Genomic DNA, 13,482 nt, shown 5'->3' on the forward strand with positions numbered 1-13,482 from the left:
TTACTTTAAATAAGAGACTCCAAAAGTAAAAGTCTTTGACTGGTTTGACTAATAATAAATAAGTCCTACAATATTAAAATTTCAAATGAAGGTCTGAGAATAAAATCTTACTTTAATGAAAAATTGGGTAAATTATGTATATTAAAAATTAGTAGTTGGGCATTGGATCTTTAAAATTCTACATTTACTGGTTTAAAAAATACATTCACAATGTACTGTGATGATGCTCAGTGGATTACTTTTGATCACCTACTACTTTGTCTTACCTCTAGAGAATCTACTTCCATGGTGTTCATCAGTACCCCTCAAGATGGCCTCCTTGGATTAATATTCTGTGGCAGTTATTACTCCTGCCTCGTCCTGGCCCTGGTCTTGTCCCTGGGCCTCCACCTGGAGTAGCCCCTACAAAAGCTCCTGGCAGAGGAGACAATGACAAGAAAAAAAAGAAAAACGACTAGCTGGACACCTCTTAAATCCTACTAAACAGCACACATAATGTATACTTAAGCATTAAACCAGATAGGGCAATATAAAAAGCTAGGGTTCAAAACTTTAAGTGCACTTACAAGAAAAGCATGAGAAGAGCTGCAGGGGTAATAATGCATTAATGAGTGCAATATCTAGGTATTATGAATTGGTAGTCATTCAAAGTTGGCAGTTTAACAACTGATTAAAATTTAAGTGTTAATGCCTAACATAAAAATGTGTACATTTTCATCTTACTTACAATTGAACAACTCATTGTTTAACTCAATGTTATTTTATTTATTAAACTGATATTAGAATAATTGTTAGTTGAAGGCTAACTTTACATACACTTGTTAAATATAGTATATGTATGTGGTGGCAGATTTGATTTGCACATCATTCTCTTTCAAAAACATTGATGACTTTATAATGTCACAGCCAAATGGACTTCTTTTTTTTTTTTTTTAGATTGATTATAATTGACTGTAGTGGTAGGTGGTGGTACATGCCAAATTTGGTCTTTTGCCAAGGTTGGAAAACAGATCAGAGGAAATACTTCCAGATGATCAGAGGTAGTTTAATAACCACATTGAAAGTTGACTTAAGTTTGTAACTGGTCACACTAACAAAGTAACAACAGAAGAGAGGGATTTTTCCAGCCTCTAAACCAGCGGTCTCAAACCTTTTTTTTTTTTGCAGCACGGAGCGGTTTCATGTAAGATATAATTTCACGGACCGACGGGGCAGAAGTATTTAAAATAGAATAACTATAGAATGGAAAATCAGTGTGAATCCTGAACTTTTTTTAATGCCACGAGATGCTGCTCCCACCTAGTGGTGATTGGAGACAATAACACCCAAAGAGTATTGGAAATGTAATTGCTCTTTTTCGCAATCTCTAATTATTTATTCTTTCTGTGCGGCCCAGTAATAAATGACCCATGGACTGGTACCGGTCCACGGCCAGGTGGTTGGGGACCACTGCTCTAAACCCAATGCAATGTAAAATGTATTTCAGAAGTCAATGCCAGACCTTTTTGGTGACTTTTGAGCCATTACATGTAACCATCCAAACACACCTCTTGGAATTAAATGATGGTTTTGGCTGTCTTTTTTAACCTTGGCAATAGAGACAAATGTTCCATGTACTTTTTTGCATGCAATTAAACTAGCCCTATTAAAAATGGGCACCAACAAGTCAATCATAGCTGTCGATAATAAATTAGGAGGCCATGCTGTATGGTTAAAGTACATTATAAAACTTTCTACAGTACTAAATATTCTAGGTTGCTGTATGTATCATTTGACACAGCATAATTAAAAAAATTAATTTGTTTAAATCTTTTAGTCATAGAACAATAACAGGTGCAAACTTAAATGCAATGACATGTGCCTAACAAATGTATGCATTTTTTAATTTACTTCATCTGTGAATATACAGTAGTCTTTTATTAATTATATTCATACCATTCATTCAATTCCACCATTATGTTCCACAATATGCATTATTTTAGTGTTTGTTTCCCTTTTTATAGAAAATAATGAACCTACCATCTAATAACATTTGGTACTTTTTGTGACCATGACATAACTAATATTACAACAGTATCTTGGTAGTAAACTGTGTTGAACTCTGCTTTTTAATCTCTGTAATCTACTGTACACATCATTTCAATCTGGTTGCTTACATTTTTGATTACTACCAACACACAAACGCACGATACATAATAAACTTTACTTACTCAGCATTACAACTGACAATTTTTTTTTTAATGTGTGGCTTGGAGGTGGTGCAGGTAGGGTGGGTAGAACACAGCAACATGAATTCTGTGGACCTGGATTTGATACTCTGGTCACTGTCTGTAACTTCCAATTCTCTAATGTCTGCACTGGCTAATCTAAAATTCTCCAAAATGTAAATAAGTGATTTAAATGGGTGAGTGTGTAATAACCATGCTGGATTGGGCCCTGTCATAGATTCAACCTACAACAATCCAAATCTGAATATAGCGCTCAATGAACTTAAATGAATGAATAATAAATAAGTAATATTTTTAATGTGTGAGATTTTAAAAGTATGTTCAGTGGAAAAACAGAGTGCAAAAAACACCCTGGACAGAGTTGACTAATAAGCAAACCACACTCAATCAGTTATGATTTAAAGTATACACAAGAAAATCCCTACTGACTCAAGAGTAACATGGCAAAGTACACAAAAGCTAGTAACCAAAGAGAGGGAGCTGTGTCCCTGTACATACAGTGTATCACAAAAGTGAGTACACCCCTCACATTTCTGCAGATATTTAAGTATATCTTTTCATGGGACAACACTGACAAAATGACACTTTGACACAATGAAAAGTAGTCTGTGTGCAGCTTATATAACAGTGTAAATTTATTCTTCCCTCAAAATAACTCAATATACAGCCATTAATGTCTAAACCACCGGCAAAAAGTGAGTACACCCCTAAGAGACTACACCCCTAAATGTCCAAATTGAGCACTGCTTGTCATTTTCCCTCCAAAATGTCATGTGATTTGTTAGTGTTACTAGGTCTCAGGTGTGCATAGGGAGCAGGTGTGTTCAATTTAGTAGTACAGCTCTCACACTCTCTCATACTGGTCACTGAAAGTTCCAACATGGCACCTCATGGCAAAGAACTCTCTGAGGATCTTAAAAGACGAATTGTTGCGCTACATGAAGATGGCCAAGGCTACAAGAAGATTGCCAACACCCTGAAACTGAGCTGCAGCACAGTGGCCAAGATCATCCAGTGTTTTAAAAGAGCAGGGTCCACTCAGAACAGACCTCGCGTTGGTCGTCCAAAGAAGCTGAGTGCACGTGCTCAGCGTCACATCCAACTGCTGTCTTTGAAAGATAGGCGCAGGAGTGCTGTCAGCATTGCTGCAGAGATTGAAAAGGTGGGGGGTCAGCCTGTCAGTGCTCAGACCATACGCCGCACACTACATCAAATTGGTCTGCATGGCTGTCACCCCAGAAGGAAGCCTCTTCTGAAGTCTCTACACAAGAAAGCCCACAAACAGTTTGCTGAAGACATGTCAACAAAGGACATGGATTACTGGAACCATGTCCTATGGTCTGATGAGACCAAGATTAATTTGTTTGGTTCAGATGGTCTCAAGCATGTGTGGCGGCAATCAGGTGAGGAGTACAAAAATAAGTGTGTCATGCCTACAGTCAAGCATGGTGGTGGGAATGCCATGGTCTGGGGCTGCATGAGTGCAGCAGGTGTTGGGGAGTTACATTTCATTGAGGGACACATGAACTCCAATATGTACTGTGAAATACTGAAGCAGAGCATGATCCCCTCCCTCCGGAAACTGGGTCGCAGGGCAGTGTTCCAGCATGATAATGACCCCAAACACACCTCTAAGATGACCACTGCTTTATTGAAGAGGCTGAGGGTAAAGGTGATGGACTGGCCAAGCATGTCTCCAGACCTAAACCCAATAGAACATCTTTGGGGCATCCTCAAGCGGAAGGTGGAGGAGCGCAAAGTCTCGAATATCCGCCAGCTCCATGATGTCGTCATGGAGGAGTGGAAAAGCATTCCAGTGGCAACCTGTGAAGCTCTGGTCAACTCCATGCCCAGGAGAGTTAAGGCAGTTCTGGGAAATAATGGTGGCCACACAAAATATTGACACTTCAGGAACTTTCACTAAGGGGTGTACTCACTTTTGTTGCCGGTGGTTTAGACATTAATGGCTGTATATTGAGTTATTTTGAGGGAAGAATAAATTTACACTGTTATATAAGCTGCACACAGACTACTTTTCATTGTGTCAAAGTGTCATTTTGTCAGTGTTGTCCCATGAAAAGATATACTTAAATATCTGCAGAAATGTGAGGGGTGTACTCACTTTTGTGATACACTGTACATTCCAAAAAAGGAACAGACCCTAAATAATATACTGTCACTGTACTGTAAGTCGCTTTGGATAAAGGTGTTTGTTAAATGCTGAAAATGTAAATGTAATTATATTAATTGATTGCACTGATTAAATATTTTTTCTTATTAATTACATAAAAACTATACTTTTTAATGCTTTAAATACTGTAATTTGTATATTAATAAGTAAAAAAAAAGTTTAAAAAAAAAGGTAAACACTTTTATATATTTAAAATATTTAATAATTTATATATTTAATAAATAAATAATTTATTTAAATAACTTTACTTTACTAGCTCTTGTTTATATCCAATAAAATGTGGACGGTATAAGGATAACTTAATAACTTGTCATTTAAATGTTCCATGTTCAGGCACCACTTAAGACATACTGTAGTCTGAGTGTACCCAGCATCAGGGTGTGGGTATGTAATTTAAAGATTTGTAGATTGGTCTGGCTGGAACACAAACTACTGAGTCATCTTTCTCAGAGCACATCATGAGAAGAGTCTAACAGTTACTAGAAACCTCTTTACATATAAACTTAGGTTAGTAAAAGGTTACATTTTACACTCATTTTGACTGATAAAACAGGGATGGACAGTTAAAGTCAAAAGACCCATAACAGAAGGGTTCAATTCACTGTGTCCCACAATAGCCCTTGTGTTGGTTCGTATTAAATGCAATCACCTTCATGTCTTCTTACATTATTGATTTATGATTCTTGGCCACCCAACAACCTGTTGGTGCTTTGCTGAGACACTATACCTCAGACCAATGTTATTGGGTATGAAACAAAGCTGCTTACAAGCACCCCTTGCTGTTTTAGAAATACAGTGTTACCTTGTAACTCAATGTCCCCTAAACTTAAAATCTTTGAAACTCCATGCCTCTTGTAAAAATGTGTACCCTTAAACTCAACATTTCCATTAAACTCAACATATTATTTAATTTCAATAGTGGTTCAGGTTGCTGCTGTTGGGCCCTTGAGCAAGGCCCTTAACCCTCAATTGCTCGGATTGTATACTGTAACTGTAACGTAAGTCACTTTGGATAAAGGCGTCTGCTAAATGCTGAAAATATAAATATATATATACAAGCTGCTTTGTTCAGAGCTTGGCTTGAGTGGTGCGGTAATACTTAATCAAAGTGTGAATACAAGACAAAACTGCATTTGTGTGGAATAACCATCAGATTTAGTCTAAAAGCTCCACATGTATCTGTTTCACTTTTAAACTTGTGTTACAATTTGGGGTTCTAAGAAATTGTAGGAATCAGCTTTTTATTTCAATGTTTTTTTATATTATATTTGTGTTATTTTCAGTGTGTAAGTGTCAAAAACAACCCCTTTATTTTACATTAGCCTAAAATATATGCAGTTCCACAAGATCATGGAATGCATTAACCTTGAAACTCCAAATTACATTGAGTTTCAGGGTACCACTGTACTTTACCCCGGTCATCGGGCCATAATGATTTTGCCCTTATTAAAGTTACTAAATGTTTATGTCTGCCCATATCTACTGGATTTAACACATGCACCATCAATATCTACCATCATCTCAACATTTAACATATTCCTGACTGCACTACATAGCAAATTCAAGACTTCGCAGTGAGTCAAACAAAGAAGAGGCCTTTTAAAGACTCCAAGATGGCCGCCGATTAGGATCAGGTGAGCCACCAGCCAGCTAGTATTCGGGCGAGGGTACCCTCTGCTGGCGAGGAAGGGAACCAGCAGCCTCAGATGTGACATTTACATTACATTCTTAGCCACTATACAGGATGTGTAACATATCTGGATTATTTTATACCAAGAGGCTAAAGTCGTTTAGGTCTCTGTTTTGTATTTTAAACTACTCTCCTAGATTTTCTCTATCAGTAAACTATACAGTTGTTTTCTAGTTTTTGCAGAGGTCATCATTCAAAATAAATGATAGTTTTCTTCTTTGGCACCACTCACAAGCCTTAGCTTGCATTACCGTCATGAGGATTCAGAATGATATAGTACTGTTTCATATCAGGTGGAAATAATGTCATGTTTGTTTACTATAATCTACAAGGATATGTTCTTGCTTATCCAGACTTTAAGGACCACTATCTGAGAGTGCGTATTTTCTGTTAATGGCTACGCAATTCATGCCATAATTTCTCATTTCATTTTTTTAACTGCAAAGATGTCTCAGTTTTTGCGCTTTTATTACTAGAGTACATTATGGCTTGTTGGTTTATGCACTTGGGCAAGTGTGAACATTTACACTTGTTTATATTTACATTGTCGGCATTTAGCAGACGCTCTTATCCAGAGCGACTTGCATAAGTGCTTCCACAGTACACATTTACCTACTCTAGTTAAAGTAAACAACAGTCCAAGAACACAAATCTGCTGAAACCCAGTTTGAACTCAAATGTTATGTTCACAGTTAGGTCTATAATGTTCGTACACACAAAAGTTAAGTACTTTGGGGCCGCTCAGGTGGCGCAGCGGTAAAATATGCTAGCACACCAGAGCTGGGATTTTGAATACATCGTATCGAATCTCAGCTTTGCCATCCAGTTGGGCTGAGTGACTGCATGAACAACGATTGGCTGTTGTTCATAGGGTACGATAAGCTGGATCGGGACTCCTCATAACTGAGCGAATTACAACCTCTGCTGGCTGGTTGATGGTGTCTGCACAGTCGAGAAATAATGCTGATCAGGGTGTGGCTCTCCGTGCACAAAGCTGATCGGCATATGAACTCGCTTTGTGCTGGTGAAAACATGCAGTCGGCTAGTGCACATGTGTCGGAGGGGACATGTGACAGTCTTGCTCTCCTCAATCCAGGCGGGGGTCAGCTCCAGTGGAGAGAAAGCATAACGCAATTGGGTATAAATTAGACGCGCTAAAATTTGAAGAAAAGGGAGAAAATGCATTAAAATAAATAAATTAAGTTAAGTACTTTAAGAACTATTATTTGTAACAAGTGAACAAGTGAGATTAACATATATATATAAATAATGAAATACATTCTTATTGTCGTTATTATTAATAATGCCAGAGTCATCAAAAAAACTCAATATCCTGTTTTAATGGAAATGATAAGACCAGTGCATGGTAACTATGGTTCAAAACAGACTCCTAGGGGCAGAGGTACTGTAAGTTATGTATAGGTAGAAAAAACCTCTATCTACATAAAGCAAAGAAAAGTCAGGCTGGGGTTTCCAAAAGACAAGAATGGAATAAAACAAAAAAGCCCTCTACACCCAAGCAGCAGTAAATAATAAATTACCACATTGTGAGTGTGTAGTGTCAGACTCTCACGTACAGACCACTAAGTAAGATAATGAAGAGGTTCACTATGACTTTCCTTTTACAGCTTATTAAAACTGACCACTCTTTCATTAAACAGAGAAAGTAGCCACAATTGAAACAACTGAAATTATTAGTCATACACATTCCTTAAACCATTGGTCTAGAGTAGTAAATTCAACTATAGGTTTAACAGTGTAGGATTTTTTACTAATAATTATTAATATTTAAATAGCACCATATTTTTAGAGAAATCTTGGTATTTTTCCTAAAAATAAATGTTTTTACTAGCAGTTTACATAGTGTTTACAGAGAGTCTTTTTCTTTGTAAGACAAATTAATCAGCCTTAAAATAATGGATTGGCAAGATAAAAATATAATTTTCCCCAAATGTAGTAAACAATGTACATTTACAGTCGCAGATGCTTTTATTCAAAGCAAACTACAGCAGAGACTAATTACAGGTTAATGGCTTGACAGTGGTGTAGTTTGAACCAGCAACCTTTTGATCAATAGTACAATTCTTTAACCACTAAAATACCACTGCCCAAACCAGTCAGAAATTCTTTGGTGTATAATATTTGTTGTTTGATTTTGCACTCTAAAGCTACAAAAGCCAACAACTGACATGGTATAAGAGTGCATAAGTGCCCAGGGCATAGGTGACTTGCATATGTGTGTAGGTACAATTGATGCAAAGTTATATTATTTGAATTTGGATAGCCGTGCTGCTATTAAGGCGGCATCTTTTTTCGGGAAGTATGTAGTTTTTTTAACAAGACAATACCAGGCCTAATTTGGAGTGTGTGTGCTTGACGGGCCTGCCTGCAGTTCAGATCTATCTCCTATTGAAAATATTAGGTTCCCTCTTTAGTTTTAATATAATAAATGTATCATGGTTATTACGTCTGTGCACTTGTCCTGCATTCTTACCCAGTCTATTATTAAAAAAACATTTTTATCTTGTGGTCTCTTTTACATGATGGTAGTAGCTCCTGTCATTAAGTTAGTGAATGGTTCGATTAGCATAAAATCAAAGGGAGATATTGGAACAAATTATTATACCGCAACAATCATTATCTACAATTTCCAAACGTTCTCAGGTGATGCAGCAGTCTACTAAGATCTGGTCATTTGCTAATTCTCTAAAACCTTTATTTAACTGACAAAGGTACAAAAAAATATTTCCAATGACCAATGTAATTGACAATTAACCAACAATTTTAGACCAAAAAACACATTTAGAATGTGATGCAACACAGGTGTTTCTTTACCTTTGCATTTATTCATCCAGTATTTAGTTTTACCATGTAAAGTAATTTGATTTAAATAAAAGAACAGGTGTATGTAAGTATTAGACTCTACTGACGCTTTAGAAAGTACAACAAAAAAATGTCAGTATTTATTTTAGAGGTACTGGCCTTGTTACTGAATCACTGCTCACTTTAAAAGCATATTTCATTTAAATTTATTGTAATAATATTTAATAATTTTTGAAGCATATTAAAATAAACACATAATTTAACTGTAAAATGTTAAAAACTTTTTAAACTTAAAACAAACTAATAAAATGATGTGCAAAGTAATGCAGGTCATTGCCCATCTACAGCAGAGCCAAAATACCACTGGTCCTTGAGGTTTATTAAATAGACTGCAGTCTGCAGTTCCCAGCTGTATTATCATCATAATCATTACTGGCACAATATTACACACTGCATTTGACTACAGGTCATTTACTAAATTGCCACCTGAGGTCATACCTGGCAAAAACGTAAGAGCTGGAGATGGTATAAAAGCACATCAGTTCTCATCGTCTTCACCAAGCACCTTCACCTGAGCAACTTAGAAGATCTTCAGCTGAAGCTAAGGTGAGGAACACTGGCTTTTTATTTGTATTAAAGGATTTATTAGTTCTTATAATGGATTTAGAAGGAATGATTTAATTTCACTCTATTTTTTTTAGGATTCTGTGTATCTGCTGCCTACAGCTAGAATCATGTTGAGCACTATTCTCTGCGTGTCTTTTATCTCGGCCATATCTGCTGCACCGGTTTGTAATGCAAACATTTCTGTTTAACTGAAATATATAGAAAATTAAAGCAACAGTACATACTTAGTATATCTAGCTATCTCAATGTTTGCAGTTTACATCATGAAAAATAATATGAGACAACATTAACATTATGAATATGTATGTAAGACAGTAATTAACATTGCAGAAATATGTTAGCCCTGCGATGGACTGGCGCCCTGTCCAGGGTGTTTCTGTTTGCCTTGCGCCCACTAAGAGCTGGAATAGGCTCCATTACCCCTCGCAACCCTGATTCAAAATATGTTAGTGATGGAAATGTTACAGTTTATCATATTGTGCATGATATTTCGAAACAGTGATTCTTTGTATCAGGGTCCTAAATCCACAGCCTAAGAAAATAGTTTATCAGTACTACATTGCATCCAGATTTACAATTTATTTCATATGTTATGCTGGTGAAACCTTTTTACTCAGGTATTCCTTTCTTAATGTTTATTTTAGTAGTACTATGATAAGAAATTCTGAAATCTAGCTAAGTAACTTCTAGTTAATTCAGTGACCTGCTGCTGCACTATTTAGTGTTATGAATTATCCAGTCATCCCTGTTTAAATGAAGATAATAGTATATATTCGCTTCAGAATTTAGTGACCTATCTGGTAGATTTTATGCAACATTTGTACTTTGTATCCTTCCAGATAAACAATTCAAATAGTTCATTTTGATTTGAGGTAATAACATTGGTAAAATCTGCATTTATATCTCTGACTTAAATAAATAATTTAGATTTTTAAGGTGGACACAGCAAGACAACTAGAACACCATATTTAACAGTTTATCCTCTGACAAAACAAAAGGAATATGGCTTTTAGCTGCAAGCTTATACCAAGTGTTCTGAAAACTGTGATTTAAAAGTGTACTTTAATCCTACCGCAATCTGTATTATTCCTCATGTACGCTAGACTGCTTATCAGAATGATTTTATAATAGTGTTATATTGTTAATATTTTTATGATGTTAAACTTACAGGCCTCAAAATTCTTCAATTTCCTGCCACACTATGGGAACCAAATGCCATCAGGCCCATCTGCCCAGGTAAATTATACTGTATTTGCTGCATTTTGATACCTGTTTAACAGTGATTCTCAAACTGTGGTGAAATAGCACTGGTGGGAACTAGTGCCCACAGGTAGTCCTCCTAATGCCGTTGGAAGATTTTGCTCCAACAGGCACTTTATGTAGTATTAGCTGTTGTATGTAGTGTTTAATAAAATCCTGTGTACGCAACAATATGTAGCTTAATTAAAACCAGTAATACTTAGTAATTAGGAATTTACTAAGAACCAAAACTGTGTCCTGTGTATAAACTTAGTGTTAATGTTGTGGTGCATATGGTTTGAGAACCACTGAAATACAGATTTTTGTCTTTTAATATTGTAGTAAAATTAATGCACAAGCATCTGTAACACCCTTCTTGATTCTGCCTTGCATTGTCATTTAATTTTAGGGAACAAATGACTACCTGCCTTTGCTACCACTGCCACCACAACTCCAGCAAGGAGGCATCAATGCCCCCATCAGCATGGAGATTGTAAGTTTTTATTTTTTATAAACACCAGCACCCTTTTGTCCTAAATGTATATTCTAAAAACAAAGTAATATACGTTTACATTTATTCCAGTCATGCTCTAAAATACTATTGTTTTTTTTTAGCTGTTTCCTCCAAGATTCCCAGGAACTCAAGTAAGTGGAAAAGGACCTGTAAGTGCATGCACTTAGTATTAGCTACATCCTCCCAGCCTGGCTTTTTCTTTTTCTTTTGATTGAAAAATGGTCTTGGTAGTAGATAACATTTCATGTTTTGTATGAATCATTTGCTTGCATGACCTAGCAACTCTGATCTGGCTGTTTTAAGGAATTTTGCATACAGCAATTACACTATATGTTTGTACACGTTGACTGTGGGCTTGTTTGATATCCCATTCCGAAATAATGAGCATTATTGCAGAGTTGCTCCCACTGCTATATCAGCCTCCACTCTTCTGGGAAGGCTTTTCCCACAATTTTGGATTTTGTGTGTGTCTTATTAAAGCCCAGCATTATGAATCTGACTTTGTGCAAAGGGGCACAGTCTTACTGGAACAGGAACTTGCCTTTCCCAAACTGTTGGCACAAAGCATTTAAAGAAAGCATATGATTTATTTTATATGATTGATTTTTTATACAACTGTTAATGGTTGTAGCTAAAACACCTGAAATTAATAATCAGGAGGGGTGTCCGTGTACTTTTCACCATATAGTGTACTTAAATTAATATGGCTTTACATCTTTATTAAAATGTTCATTTTGGTTTTAGCACAGCTACTAATGTTTTATTTTTTTCTGTTAACAGTCCTTCCCAACTCAGGCTTTCATCAAGTACTCCCTTCCCAAAGCTCCTGGTCAAAAGAGTGTAGAAATTGTAAGTAAAGGCTCAAAGTAAATCAACCTGCTAATACAATTTTAACAAAGCATTATACTGTTAACAATGTATTTGGTTTTAAGTGTTGTGAATTCTGCTTTCATTTTTTACACCGATGAGGCATAACATTATGACCATAATATTGTGTTGGTCCCCTTTTGCAACCCCATACGCAACTCTGATGCACTGTGTATTCTGAAACCTTTCTATCAGAACCAGCATTAACTTCTTCAGCAGTTTGAGCTACAGTAGCTCGTCTGTTGGATCAGAACACACGGGCCAGCCTTCACTCCCCACGTGCATCAATGACCCTGTCACCGGTTTACCACTGTTCCTTCTTTGGACCACTTTTGATAGATACTGACCACTGCAGTGTAATATAAATTTTCCTTCACCACAAATGTGGAGTATGAAGGTTTATCTTTAGTTTTACAATGAAGCTTTAAGGCTAATGATGGTAACATCAATGAAAATTCATATCTAAACCATTACAAACATGTCATATTGTTTAGTATCTCAAACAGGCAGGCAAATTTCTCTGCGACTCTCTGTTACGAACAGACTTGTAGATTTCATTTTTGACCATCACTCATTCATCAGCACTGCCATTTCTTGCTGTTATAATTATATGCTGTAATTATAGTTTAGACTGATGGTAGTGTGTTCTTTTGAACATGCCTACTATCTCATTATAAATAATTACAGGGATGCTGCATCTTTTTTTAAAAAAGATCATGTTGGTGTTATTTTAACCTTATGTTTTTTCTCTTTATTTTAGTATTACCCCTACGAGTTCATGCAGCGTGAGGTAACACTTTGCTTAATTTAGCTTTATTCTGTATATTTACCCACCAAGCATTCAAACACTTTCCTTTTTTATTTCTAGGTGAGGCCAAACATGATGCCCCAGATCCCAAATGTAAAATTCTAAATATTAAAAAGCAAAGAGTATTTTACATTGATATTTATGTTGTTTAATGTATTAAATTAATATGTGGAAAATGTTCTGCAGCTCTTCCCCTTCGGTTACCCACCCCAGACTGGTCCCCAGCAGCAGCCACCCATGGTAAGTGTGCTAAAATGTACTTGAACTGTGAGTATGGTAAACTGTGCATAATTACAACAGGAGGAAAATCCATAGATGGCAATGTAAACATGAACCATGCAATGCAAGCTTTAATGTATAAGCTTTAAGCTAGTACTTGCTATAAACACTCTTGATACTATGTGTATTGTATTTATTCAAAAAGCAAAAAAATCATAATATGTAATCAATATAATATATCAGTATAATATATATGTATATTTTACATACTATTAT

The 13,482-nt window shown here is 36.1% G+C and overlaps 1 long non-coding RNA gene across 1 annotated transcript in view; it reads right to left on the minus strand.

The window, feature by feature from the left end:
• Window positions 1–352: 352 nt before the first annotated feature.
• The window catches only part of LOC134326468 (uncharacterized), a 69,569-nt gene continuing 56,439 nt past the window's right edge, over window positions 353–13,482 (minus strand). Inside the window, exon 3 of the long non-coding RNA XR_010014509.1 lies at window positions 353–414. This is a non-coding gene — a long non-coding RNA (uncharacterized LOC134326468). The remainder of the gene's footprint in view (window positions 415–13,482) is intronic.

This window comes from Trichomycterus rosablanca, chromosome 14 (assembly GCF_030014385.1).
Source record: "Trichomycterus rosablanca isolate fTriRos1 chromosome 14, fTriRos1.hap1, whole genome shotgun sequence".
NCBI lineage: Eukaryota > Metazoa > Chordata > Actinopteri > Siluriformes > Trichomycteridae > Trichomycterus > Trichomycterus rosablanca.